Source organism: Vombatus ursinus, unplaced genomic scaffold (assembly GCF_900497805.2).
Source record: "Vombatus ursinus unplaced genomic scaffold, bare-nosed wombat genome assembly UNPS02004337.1, whole genome shotgun sequence".
Lineage (NCBI taxonomy): Eukaryota > Metazoa > Chordata > Mammalia > Diprotodontia > Vombatidae > Vombatus > Vombatus ursinus.
The window spans coordinates 553,144-565,495 of NW_020944115.1; positions in this window are offsets into that span (position 1 = coordinate 553,144).

Consider the following 12,352-nt stretch of genomic DNA (forward strand, 5'->3'; position numbering starts at 1 on the left):
AACTGTAAATGGAAAAAAGATACATTCAATAAAAAGAAGTGTTTAGAAACATTCATAGAAAGAAAACCAGACCTGAAGAAATTTCAAATACCTCAGACAAAAGAAATACAAGACAGGTAAACAAATATAGCAACCAAGGATGACAACAACAAGAAAACAATAGCAGAGATATGATTAAGAGACTTCTTTCTAAATGTACATAAAAAGACAAGGATGAATATATTTATTATATAATTATATTATATATAATATATTATTATAATATTATAGAATATATTATATTATATATTATTAAATTATTATAATATATTATTATATTTCTATAAGTTATTATATATTCTAAATTATAATATATTATAATTATATATATAATTATATTTATTATCATTATAGAAATAATGATGGAGAAACGAGTCTGAAGCATCATGGCCTAAACCTCACTGTACGCTGCCTACAGGCGAATCACTGTGTTTTGCGGAACTAAATTGTAGAATGAGAAAGGGAGGAGGAAGATGGAGGGGAATATGTAGAATACCCTAATCAAGTCAAAGGCTGACAATGAAGGGAAAATAACTTTGCCAGTCTCTTCGCAATAAATCCTATTGGAGAATGACAAGGAAGTTAAGAAAGGGATGGAAAAGAAGGGGGAATTTTTTGTTTTAGTGGTTAAAGGGGGTTCTACTGATGAATTCTCCTATGGGAGAAGAGAGATAAACTATAAAGAGAGCTAGAGATTTTACAATGGGTATTATCTGCAAGGATTTTGGTACTTAGAGAAACTACTCAGCTTACCTCAAAAAAAAGGGGAATCAAAGCTCCTGGGGGCAACTGACACCCAGAAGAGTGGGAGGGCATAGACCCAAGAAGGAGATTTTAAAACAAATGGATAGGGGCAGCTAGGTGGTGCAGTGGATAGACCACCTGCCCTGAAGTCAGGAAGACCTGAGTTCAAATCCAGCCTCCGACCAAACATTGACACTTAGTAGCTGTGTGACCCTGGGCAAGTCACTTAACCCCAATTGCCTAAAAAACAAAAACAAAAGGAAAAATACGAAGGGGAGAGCAAAGGTCATAAATGAACTGCACAATCAGGCATATAAAAAGATTCCCACCATTAGGCAACATCCTCTCGGTAGGAACAGTTATTTCTGAGAGTGAGAGAAAATAGAAAAAGGAGGCTGGCAAGGGAAGGAAAGATCTACAAGGTAACAGCAGAAACTTTAGAAGAGGGAACCCAGAATGGGTACTTCAAAACTTATAATTCCATAAAGAATATAGAGACTAAAAAAGTAAATAAATATAAGGGCCATGAATCAAAGAATAAAAGTTTAGACTAGACAGAAAATGAAGAGAAAGAATGAAGAGAATGAGGAAAGAAATCCTTTTTATAAAAAGGCACATAAAATGAAATTTTAAAAACTAATGAACAAAATGAGTTGAAGGAGACAAGAAGAAAAGGAATTCTGCTTGACTACTTAACTGAGAAGGGAGAAAAGGGAGAAGAATTAGAACTAAACAAAAATAAGTAAAAAAGGAACTAATAAGTAAAACTCCAAAACTAGGGAAAAGTGTAAGAAAACGAAGAGAATGAGGCTTGAGAGTGAGGGGAATAGAGCTGATGGAAATAAGGTTTCTTTAAAATAGATTAAGATAAAATAACCGTGTTTACAGAGGAAGCAGAGAAAAGAACCTGATTTGGAAAAACAAAACAACAGTAGAGGCAAATCGAGGAAAGTATAAACCTAACTTTATCTTTAAATGTGAATGGATTAAGCAATCCAATAAAATGAAAAAGAGTGGACATTGCATAAGAAATCCCCCAAATCTGTTATTTATGAGAAACACATTTGAAAAATAAAAACATACATGGAATAAAAACGTGGGTCTAGAAAAAATTTATTATGCATCAAATGGATCCCAAAAAGCAGGTGTTGAAATCATGCTATCAGAAAAAGCAAAACAATTATTAAAAAGAGATAAAACAAGAAAAATAAATTATGCTGAAAGGAACCTCAGGCAACAAACCAATGTCAATATTAAATTTATATGTTCCAAATGCTTTAGCATATAAATTCATAAAAGAAATATTAACCGAGCTAAAAGAAGACATAGATAATAATAGCAGACAATAGACAGTAGACATAGACAATAGTATCAAGAGATTTCAATGTCCCTTTCACAGTTTTGGACAAGTCCAATAGAAAGATGAACAAAAGGTTGCCACATGTGGTTTGCATCATATGCAATAGGGAAATGTTAGAGCCTTCCTCCCAAAATATGGGAGTAAAGCAAGGATACCCATCCTTCCCACATGATTTGATATAGTTCTGGAAGTAGTAATAATATCAGTAAGACAAAATAAAGAAATTAAAGGTGTAAAGAGAGGCAAAGAAGAGAAAAAAAAACTATCCATATTTACCTATGATATGGTGCTTTACTTTGAAACTCCTAGGGAACCAGCAAAGCTACTAATTGAGATGATTAATAGCTTCATCAAAGTTGCAGGATATAATTTAAACCCTGAAAAATCAACTGCATTTCTATATGATAATAACAAAAGTCAAGAGGCAATAATAGGGAAATCTCATTCCAAATTAATACAAGATACACAAAGAATCTGGAGATCAATTTACCAAAGTACGCAAAAGACTTATAAAAATCCAATTGCAAAGTGCTCCATGATGAAATAAAGAACAACTTAAATAGTTGAAAGAATATTCAGTGCTCATGGTTGGGCTGTGCTGATAAAATAAAAACAATGACACTATCAAAATTGATTTACATTTTTAATGCTATACCAATCAAATTATGAAAGGGATACTTTACAGAAGGTGATAAATAAGAATAAAATTTATTTGGGAAAATGAGAGCTGTAGAATATCAAGGGAAATTTTGAAAAGAAATAGGGACAAGTGGGGAATAGCTCTTCTAGACCTCAAACTATATTATAAAGCAACAATCATCAAAGCCATCTGGTATAGGTTAAAAAATACAGAAGTAGATCAATGGAACAGACTAAACAAAGAAGAATGACAAGCGATGGAACTCAATAACTTAGTGTTCAATAAACCAGAAAACATATACTTAGGAAAGAACTCCCTACTTGATTAAAAAAAAAACTGCTGGGAAACCTGGAAAGCAGAAACTAGAAAATAGAATTTTTTGGCAAAAATTAGGTTTACACCAACACACTATACAATATATCCTAAATGGATATGTGGTCTTCATATTAAGGATAATATTATAAAAAAATTCAAAGAGAAACATAGATATGAGTAGGAGGTGTACTCTTAACCAAATAAGGGATAGATACAATTATAAAAGATAAAATAGATAAAGTAGATGCCCATCAATTGGCAACACCTAAACAGATCAAAGTACAAGAATGTAATGGGATTAGGGTCAGCATGGGTAGTACCGTAAGAAACAACAAATATGATGAATGTGGAAAAGCATGGAAAGATTTACATGATCTGATGAAGAGTAAAACATGCCAAGCTAAGAAAACAACATATACAATGACTATAGTAATGTAAATAGAAAGGATAACCATCAGAAAAAAAAAATCAGAGCTGAATGCTGCAAAATTACAAGTTTTCAAGTCAACAAACATTTAAGTACTAGGCCTCCTGCTAAGCACTGGGAATCACCAGAAAGACAAAAGACAATCCCTGCCCTCAAGGAGCTCACAGTCTAACGGAGGAGTCAACATGCAAACAACTGTACAAACAAGATATAAACAGGATAAATTGGAAATGGGAAAGAACTAGCAGGAAAGGATTTTTGTAGAAGGTGGGATTTTAGCTGGGATTTGAAGGAATCTAGGATGCAGAGATGAAGAGAGAGACAATTTTAAGTATGGCGGACAATCAGTGAAAAATGCCTGGACTTGGAGATGCCGTGCGTGCTCCCAGGAACTGTGAGGAGAGCAGTGTCACTGCGTCACAGTATGTGGGAGAAGGAGTTGGGAGTACAGGTCGGAAGGCTAGAAAGGCAGGAAAGGACCAAAACCAGAGAAGATTTTCTATTTGAACTTGGAGGTAGTTGGGAGCCACTGGAGTTTATTGAGTAAGGGGGTGACATGGTCACACATGTGCTTTAGAAAGATCAATCTGATGGCTGAGTGGAAGATGGGCTGAAGTAGGAAGAGACTCGAGGTAGACTGGTCAACAGTCTATTGCAATAGTCCAGGTGTGAGGTGATGGAGGCCTGCACCAGGCAGGTGGGATGGCCCCAGAGTGAGATATCACAAGACCCCCCCATACCCTATTCCTTTGTAGAGGGGTGTGTATGTGGGGGGTGCGGGTATGTATGTGTGTGTTGGGGCAGGCGTTCACAGATACGAAATATTGCATATATTTTCAGACTTTTCCCATGTATTGATTGGTTTTGCTGATTTTTTTCTCTTCTTCCTCTTTTTTTTTTCTTTAAAAATATTCTCTGTTATAGCAGATGTCCCTGGAAGGGAACAGGAGAGAGAATCAGGGAAAAATTTAGGCGATATATAAACCAAAGATATCAACATAAATTTATTTTTTAAAAGCAAAGAAAAGCAGAATGTCTGCCCACTGTCAGCACCCCTGTCTTTTGCCAGGATTACCCAGAGATTCCAGAGAGCAGTGGAAAGTGGTGCATGGAGTGCTCAGCCTGCTCACCAGAAGACCCGGCTTGGACTCTTGTTAGTCATGTGACCCTGGGCAGATCCCACTTCCTATCTTCAAATCTTGCTTTCTTTTCTCATCTGTGAAGTGGGGATAATGGCACTGACTGGATTTCCCAGGGCAGCTGTGAGGACTCAACTGGATCATGTGTGAGTCATTTTGCAAACCTCAAAGTGCTATGTAAATGTCAGGCATTAAAATTATACAGAGACTTCAGATCATTTACTTGGGGCCAGGGAGGATCTCATAGCTCATCTGGCCCAATCTCTTCACTTTACTGATGAGGAAACTGAAGCCAGGAAAGGAAAAGGGACTTGTCTAAGATCACACAATAGCACATGCCAGATAGAGCTGAACCCTCTGGCTCTTCCCCATTAAAAGTAGCCTGGTAGCCTAGGTGCTCCCAGGGAGTGAAAAGAACACTGGGCTTGACATCAGGAGACTGGGGTTCAAGCGCTGGCTCTAACCCTTACTAGCTGTGAGATCCTAGGAAAGACATTTTCCTCTGGAAGCCTCAGTTTCCTCTTCTGGCAACTGGGGATGGAAATATTTGTACTCCTTAACTCACAGGGCTTTTTTGGGGGGATGCTTTGGCAAGCTTAAAAAATGTAGGAATGTAAATTATCATTAGGTCTTTGTATCTACTGAGCCTAGAATGGGGCTCTTAATTTTGGAATTGAATTGAATATACTCCTCTTCCACCATGACCTTCCCATTTCGTCAGGAAGTAAGCTTTACCTCCTCTGCCCATAGTTGCCATGGGCATATGGCTTTCAATTTGAAAAATTAATTTATTTGGCTTTTTAAAACTTGATTGATGTCTTTTGTTTTTACATTACAGCCATTCCAGATATAACCCCCGACTCCGGGAAGCCTTCTCTCATAAACAAAGAAAAAATAATGAAGAGAAACCAGCCGATGGAGTGACTGTGTGCTCTCATCTCTCGGGGGAAAGGAGAGTGGTGATCTCCTCATCTCTCCTCAGGATTTTATGATGGTTCTTCACCAAACAGCCCTCAATGACAGGTCAGTCAGAGAGGCACCAGTTCCGCTGACCCAGATGAGTGCCTCTCAGTGCCAACTCATATGAGCCAACTACAGTGTAGGCAGCTTTCCCCAGGGCATCCTCTTCTCCTTGACTTCGCCTAGGATGGAGTGAATTAAAGCAGCTAGTCAGGTCCTCTTGCTGAATGGAGGCCAAGTCTAGGGGAAGCAGCTGAATCCGCCTCCAAGCTGGTCAATGGAGTTGGCCTTCTGAGCCAAACCCCCCTGCACTGGGGTCTAGAAACCATCGGGAGAGAAAGGCGCTGCCTGGATGTTTCAGCCACAATGGTCCATCAGGAGCCACTCTAGCATTCAAGGCACGTCCGGCCAGCTCAGGAGAGCTGCTGTGTATCAACTGTGATCAGCGTGGGCCATTCTGGAATTGGGGAGGGTCACCAACATACCGACTCTTTTTTGCTTTGTCTCATGCACTCTCGTGTGCCAAGAAAAGGCCGACAAAAGCCTGAAAAGCTGGGTTTCAATTAAACAGGCACCATTTCGGTGGGAGCTAACAGCCCTAGCAGTTTTCCTGCCTCGCACACATCAAGCCAGCAGTGTCTGAGTTCATACCGACTTCAGTGTTCCAGGCTCAAGAGTGCCGGAAGAGACACTCCCCCTCCCCCGGAGTCCTCACCAGTTCAAGAGATTGTGTCCAGAGGGTGGAAACTACGGGCAGAGGAGGAAAAGTCAGGGTGCAGGAGGAGCATAGTCCGTTCAATTCCATAGTTTAGGAGGAGATAGAAAGACAAAATCAAAGTGTCTGTTCTCAGGAAGCTTACGTTCTGATTGGATGTTGGATAGGATCACGGAATCATAGTCGGAGAGACAGGAGGGACTTCAGAGATCATCTAGTCTAACTTCTCATTTTACATGGTAAGGGGAAACTGAGGCAAGGAGGAGTAAAGCAATTTGCCCAAGGTCACACAGAGCCTAGATTTGAACCCAGGTCCTCTGACTCCAAGTGGAGGATTCTATCTTCTGCACCACGTAGGCAGAGAGAAAGGGGAAGGCTTTGCCTTGGAGTTCCCCTTTTTTCCTGGGCAACTTCTTTGAAGTCTTCTTTACTTTTTTCCTCTTCCTCACCCCCATATCTTCCTGGTATTTGCATAAAAGGGGTGAAGACCCTCACCAGCTCTCCTGGAAGCTCTACCTGGGCCAAGGCATTTCCTCCTACCTACTCCCCTGGCTGTTTCCTGCTCTCTGACTTTTCATTCCCAGGAGGCCTTTGTGAGATATCCTGACCCCCCCCCCCCATCTGACTCCTCTGAATTCCTTGGGTGAATCCCCAGTCTTCTGAAGGTGCCCGTTGGGAGAAGGGGAGGTGACCAGCGGACACAGAGGAATGGATGTTCCAGAAAGGGCCAAGGTGTGCCCATTTCCCAAAGTCTGATGGCCTGGTTCATGGATCCCATTGGAATGAGTGTGTAGGAGGCACCCAGGTCACTGTTACTGTCTGGGTCTGGTCAGACCCCAGTCTGAGCCACCAAGCACAATATCAAGTGTCTGCAAAGGGCCTGGAGCTCCTACTGCTGGGTCCCAAGAATGATGAATGGTTGTCAAAGTCCCCTCTGTTTTATAGACAGGGAAAACAGCTGGCCAGAAAGAGGAGACTGGCTCAAGGTGTCTGACTGTTCACTCCTGAGCACCACCCAGCCCTTGCTTTGCTCCCCTCCAGACCAAACCCCACCAGCTTCCCTTGAGGATCTGTTCCTTTGGTAGGCAATGGAAGAGAAACCTCTGCCTGGCAAAGCTCCCCGTCCCCAGAACAGAGCCCAGCCTCCTGTGCCCACCATTCAGACCCCTCCATACTCTGCCTCCAGCCTTCACTTCCCAGAACACTGCACCTATTCACCACTGTCCAATACCTCCTGTGCTCTCTTGCCTCCTCTTACTCACCAGCCCTGCCATTTTGAATTCTCTCTCCCCCACCTCTCCACCTGAAGAAATCCTCACAGATCCAGCTCAGGACCCACCTCCTCCAAGAAGCCCTCCCTGATTCCCCATACCCTCCACCAAATCTGGGAGTGATTTCCTTCCTCTACCTCCATCCCCACCCCCACCCCAGACACTTGAAGGTTTCTTGAAAGCATGTCTCCTACTTTTGTCTGGCATTGATTTGTGCACCTGATATGGGGACTGCAAACATCTTGAGGGCACAGCCCATAAGCTGAGTGCTCTGTGCCCAGGTGTAGGCAGCAGAATGTTCTCTTTCTCAATGGGTTGCAGAACTCTGAAGGATCTCCAGGTGTCTTATCTTCCCATGGTAGGCTCTGGAGAAGCCAGTTGCAGAACTGCTGCTGCTGCTGCTGCTGGAGCCCCTTTCTGTATTGAACATCCCATTGGTGCCTTGTGGGCTAGCTGCGAAACACCACCTGCCCCCAGGTAGCGTTTGGCCCCCGATTCCTTCGGGTGACATTTCTACTCATCACAAATGCTGCCCAGTGGGGGTTTCTGGAGGCCCCTCTGTTCCTAGGACTGTGTCAACCTCCACTCCCCATAGCTGGAGAGATCAGAGTTCCACAGGAGGCAGGCAGCCTCCACCAGGAGCCAGGCACAGCCATTTACTGCCTGTGTGACCTTGGGCAAGTCCCTTCCCTTCCCTGGCTCTGTTTCCTTCTCTGTAAAATAAGGGAGTTGGATTTGGTGGTCTCTCAAGTGTTTCTCAGCTGTCCAATCCTAGGAGCCTTCAAAGGGTCGGGGGCTCAACGATAAAGCAGTGAGTGTGTGTGTGTGTGTGTGTGTGTGTGTGTGTGTGTGTGTGTGTGTGTGTGTGCTGGTACTCTGCTGTAAATGGAACTAGAGGACCCTGAGAATGGGCATCCTGCAGACAAATGGTGTCGTCACCCCCATCCAGCCACTGACGGATCTGTCCCTGCCTTCGTTTCTGCCTGGGGTTGTAGGAGAGGAGGGGCATGCTGCATGCATCTGTGAGACTGCACATTCCTTTTTTTTGTAAAAACCCCCAATAGGAGGGGAAACTGAGGCTCCAAAGAGGGAAGGGTCTTGCCGGAAGTCACAGGGATTCCACCCAGGAAGTCTGTGCCTGTGGCCCCTCCCCAGACCTAGGGTGACATGACGCTGGCTCTGCAGGAGCCTGGAGCTCAGCCTCAGGACCACTGCTCCCAGCTGGCTCTCCATGGAGCAGGGGCTGCTATTGAAACCATATGAGCTGTGGGTTTTTTCAAGGAGGGGAACTGAAACCAGATGCTCTGGGAAGGAGCCCAGGGAAAAAATCTCAGGAAAGTCTTGTTTTCAGTTAACTTGAAATATTTTATTGGCTTAGTTCCTGTCCACCCCTCCACAGCCTTCCCCTCCTTCATCCCCTGCATCTGCGTGCCCCCCCCTTCCATCCAGGCCTAGCTGGGGGGGGGGGAATGGTTTGTCCTGGCCTGGGAGGCCACAGATGTTCTGTCTCTGGGGCTTCCCACAACTTGGATTCCTCCCCCACCCCAGGCCCCAGCAGTCTTGGCCCCTCTCCCTCCTTTTAGGAAGGTTCTATCTGAATAGGTTACCATGTTACCACGTGGATCCACATTACCTCCTCCCCTTCAGAAAGCAAAGCCTCCTTTACATTTTCCATGATTTCGTTTACTCATTCAACAAACTCTGATTGAGGGAGGTCCCTCACCTCAGTTGGAGGGGATACCCCCTTACCCCACCATCCTCCCCCCATAGTTCCATGCCCACTTCTGATATTTACCACCTCGTGACCTTGGGCAACTCAGAAAAGCTCTCTGGGTCTCAGTTTCCCCTGCTGTAAAATGGGGAAGCAAGCATGTTTACTGCCTGACTGCTTGCCTCCTGGGCTATTGGAAGGGGAGCATTTTGTGAGTGTTACAAAGTGGGGAAATCTGGGAGCCCTGGGCCCACTAGTCTGCCCGATGCTGGATTCGAGGCAAGATGTGAAAGGTTGATACCTGTTCACTACCCCAGGAAGCAAACCTCCCACTGCCTGCCCACCTGCCAGCCCGCCAGCTGTGCTCCCAGGGCTGGGGGTGGACTTGGGTGGGGGGGTTTCTGAGTCCATGCATTAGAAGTCAGAAGGCATTTTCCCATAGAAAAAGGGTCATAAACGGGAGTTAAGTTACCAGGCTAGTAATGAACCTGTAACAAGCCTGAAGTCGTAAATACTAGATTTCAGTCTTCTTTGTGACCAGCTCTCGATGGGACAGTGCATTCTGAATTCCTACTCTGGGCCCCAGGAACAAATCTCCTGCCTTGGTGGGGGTGGGGGGAGGAGGTGGTGTGGTACAGCAGGAAGGGGGCCAGTTTGGAGCTATAGGTCCTGGGTTCTAATCCTCACTCTGCCTAGATGATCTTGGGCAAGTCATCTACCATTGGTCCTCAGTTTCCTCATCTGAAAATTGTAAGGACTGGAAGAGATGGCCTTCAAAGAGCTTTTTAATTTTAGGCCCTTTGGGGGAAAAAATCAATGTGAGTCAACCACGCAGACTTCCAATGATAGGCAGAGGTCTCTAACAGACTTTGGCAACAGGGTGCTTTGAAATCCTCAGAAACCAGTTACCTGTTAATATGCTATGTGGATAATCCACATAGTATTGGGAGAGCAGTGCCCACCCTGCTCCCCAGCCTGGCCACTTCCCTCCTCCCCCTCCTCTGGCCTTTCCAGTCCCCTCCACATTTAGTGACACACCCTGGCTAGTCTTGACTAGAGAGTTACTGGGTGGGCACTGAATTGTTCTGTTGGGAAGCCCAACTCAATAGTCACGTCCCCCAAGAAGTCTTCTGTGATCTGTCAGTATGCATTTATTAAGTGCCTAGTGTATGCCAGGCACTGTGCAGGGCTCAGACAAGGCTGAGATAAAAGTCTAATAATACTTGCCCTCAAGGAACTTGTATTCTGTTAAGGGAGCCAATATACATGTGTATGGATATGAGTGTATGCATACACACACACACACACACACACACACACACACATACACACACACACACACACACACACACACACACATACACACACACACAGGGCAGGTATACAACAGTATACCGTGCACCAGACACGGGGGAATGGCCAGTGCAAAGGCAAAGAGATGGGAAGAAATGAAGGACTGTAGGAGGAAACAGAAGAAGGCCAAAATGACTGGATTGTAAGTGAATGAAAGTGAGCAGGAGAGGTAGCTCAGAGCCAGGCTGCACCTTGAGGTGATAGAGTTTTATGAGCAGGGGAGTGCCATGGTTGGACCTTCAGTCTAGGAAAATCACTTTGAAAGCTGAGTGGAGGATGGATTAGAGTGGGCAGAGTGTCGAGGCAGGCAGGCCCCTCAACAGCTAGGGCAACAATCTGTCCATGAGGAGGTGATGAGGGTGCTGGTGATGTTAGAGAAGAGGAAGGGTAGAGTGGAGAGATGCTGACTCATCTCCACCACCATCCCACCAGGTGACTACCAACTTGTCCCCTCTGACCTCATGTATGAATTAATCAACAAGTATTTATTATGTACCGTATATGCCCCAAGCACCGGGAACACAAGGACAGAGAATGAAACAATCTCTACTCCCAAGATGCTTTTACTCTCATGGGGAAGACAAAGGAAGTAGGGTTGGGGTTCGAGCTAGGGTTAGAATCAGGGTTAAAGTTAGAAACACATACAGATATATACACTGTAAATACACACACACACATATACAAAGGAGTGAAGCCCAAGATAGTTGGGGGGGCACTAGCCATTGGGGGGAGATCAGGAAAGGCCTTTCTGCATCTTCTACAGTGCCCAGCATGGGGGAAAGCTGGGCCAAAGGCACAAAGACAAGATGGACTGGATGGGTCTCCAAGTGCAAGATGGGGATGGAAGTCCAGTGAGGTTGAAAATATTGGGTGGGGCTTTAAAAGCGAAACAGAGGGGTGGACGTATTTAATCCTAGAAGCAATAGGGAGCCACTGGTGTTTACTGAGTAGAGGAGTCACAGGGTCACATTTCTTCTTAAGGAAAATCACTTTAGCAGCAGAGTAAGGAAGAAACTAAGATGTCATTGGAAGGATCTAGGCAAGGGATGGAAAGGACCTAAATCAGGGTGGTAGCTGGGTGACAGGGCTGGGATGGGGCTGGAAGAGAGATATTGTGGAGGTATTGGGATGGCGGAGAGGGAGGATAAATCAAACAGGAAGCTAGGAAGTACAACGGAGTGTCAGCCTTGGAGGGAGGAAGGCCTGAATTTGAATCCTGCCTCAGACACTTACTAGCTGTGTGCCCTTGGGCAAATTGCTTGACTTCTTGGTGCCTCAGTTTCCTCATCTGTAAAGTGAGGCAGTTGTAGACAATGACCTCTAAGATCAAATCTCTGATTCTGAGATTGTGCCAAGTTGATGATCCTGGGAGACTGGCAGAATAGTGAGATAGAGAAGGCTGGAAGAGGAGCTCTGTGATGGACATGTTGCATTTGGGTTGCCTAGGGGACTGGATGGTCAGTTTGAGATGTTCAGTGGGGGATGGTGATGTGGGACTGAAGCTCATAGGAGAGCCAAGGGCTATGGCTTTGGAAGCCTTGGAGGCATCTGCATACAGGTGATTGTTTTACTTAGAGGAGCTGATGGGCTCACCAAGAGAAAGAGTAGAGAGAGGAGAAAGGGCTCAGGACAGAGCCTTGAGTGGCACACCCACTTTCATGGGGCTCCCTAAACCGTG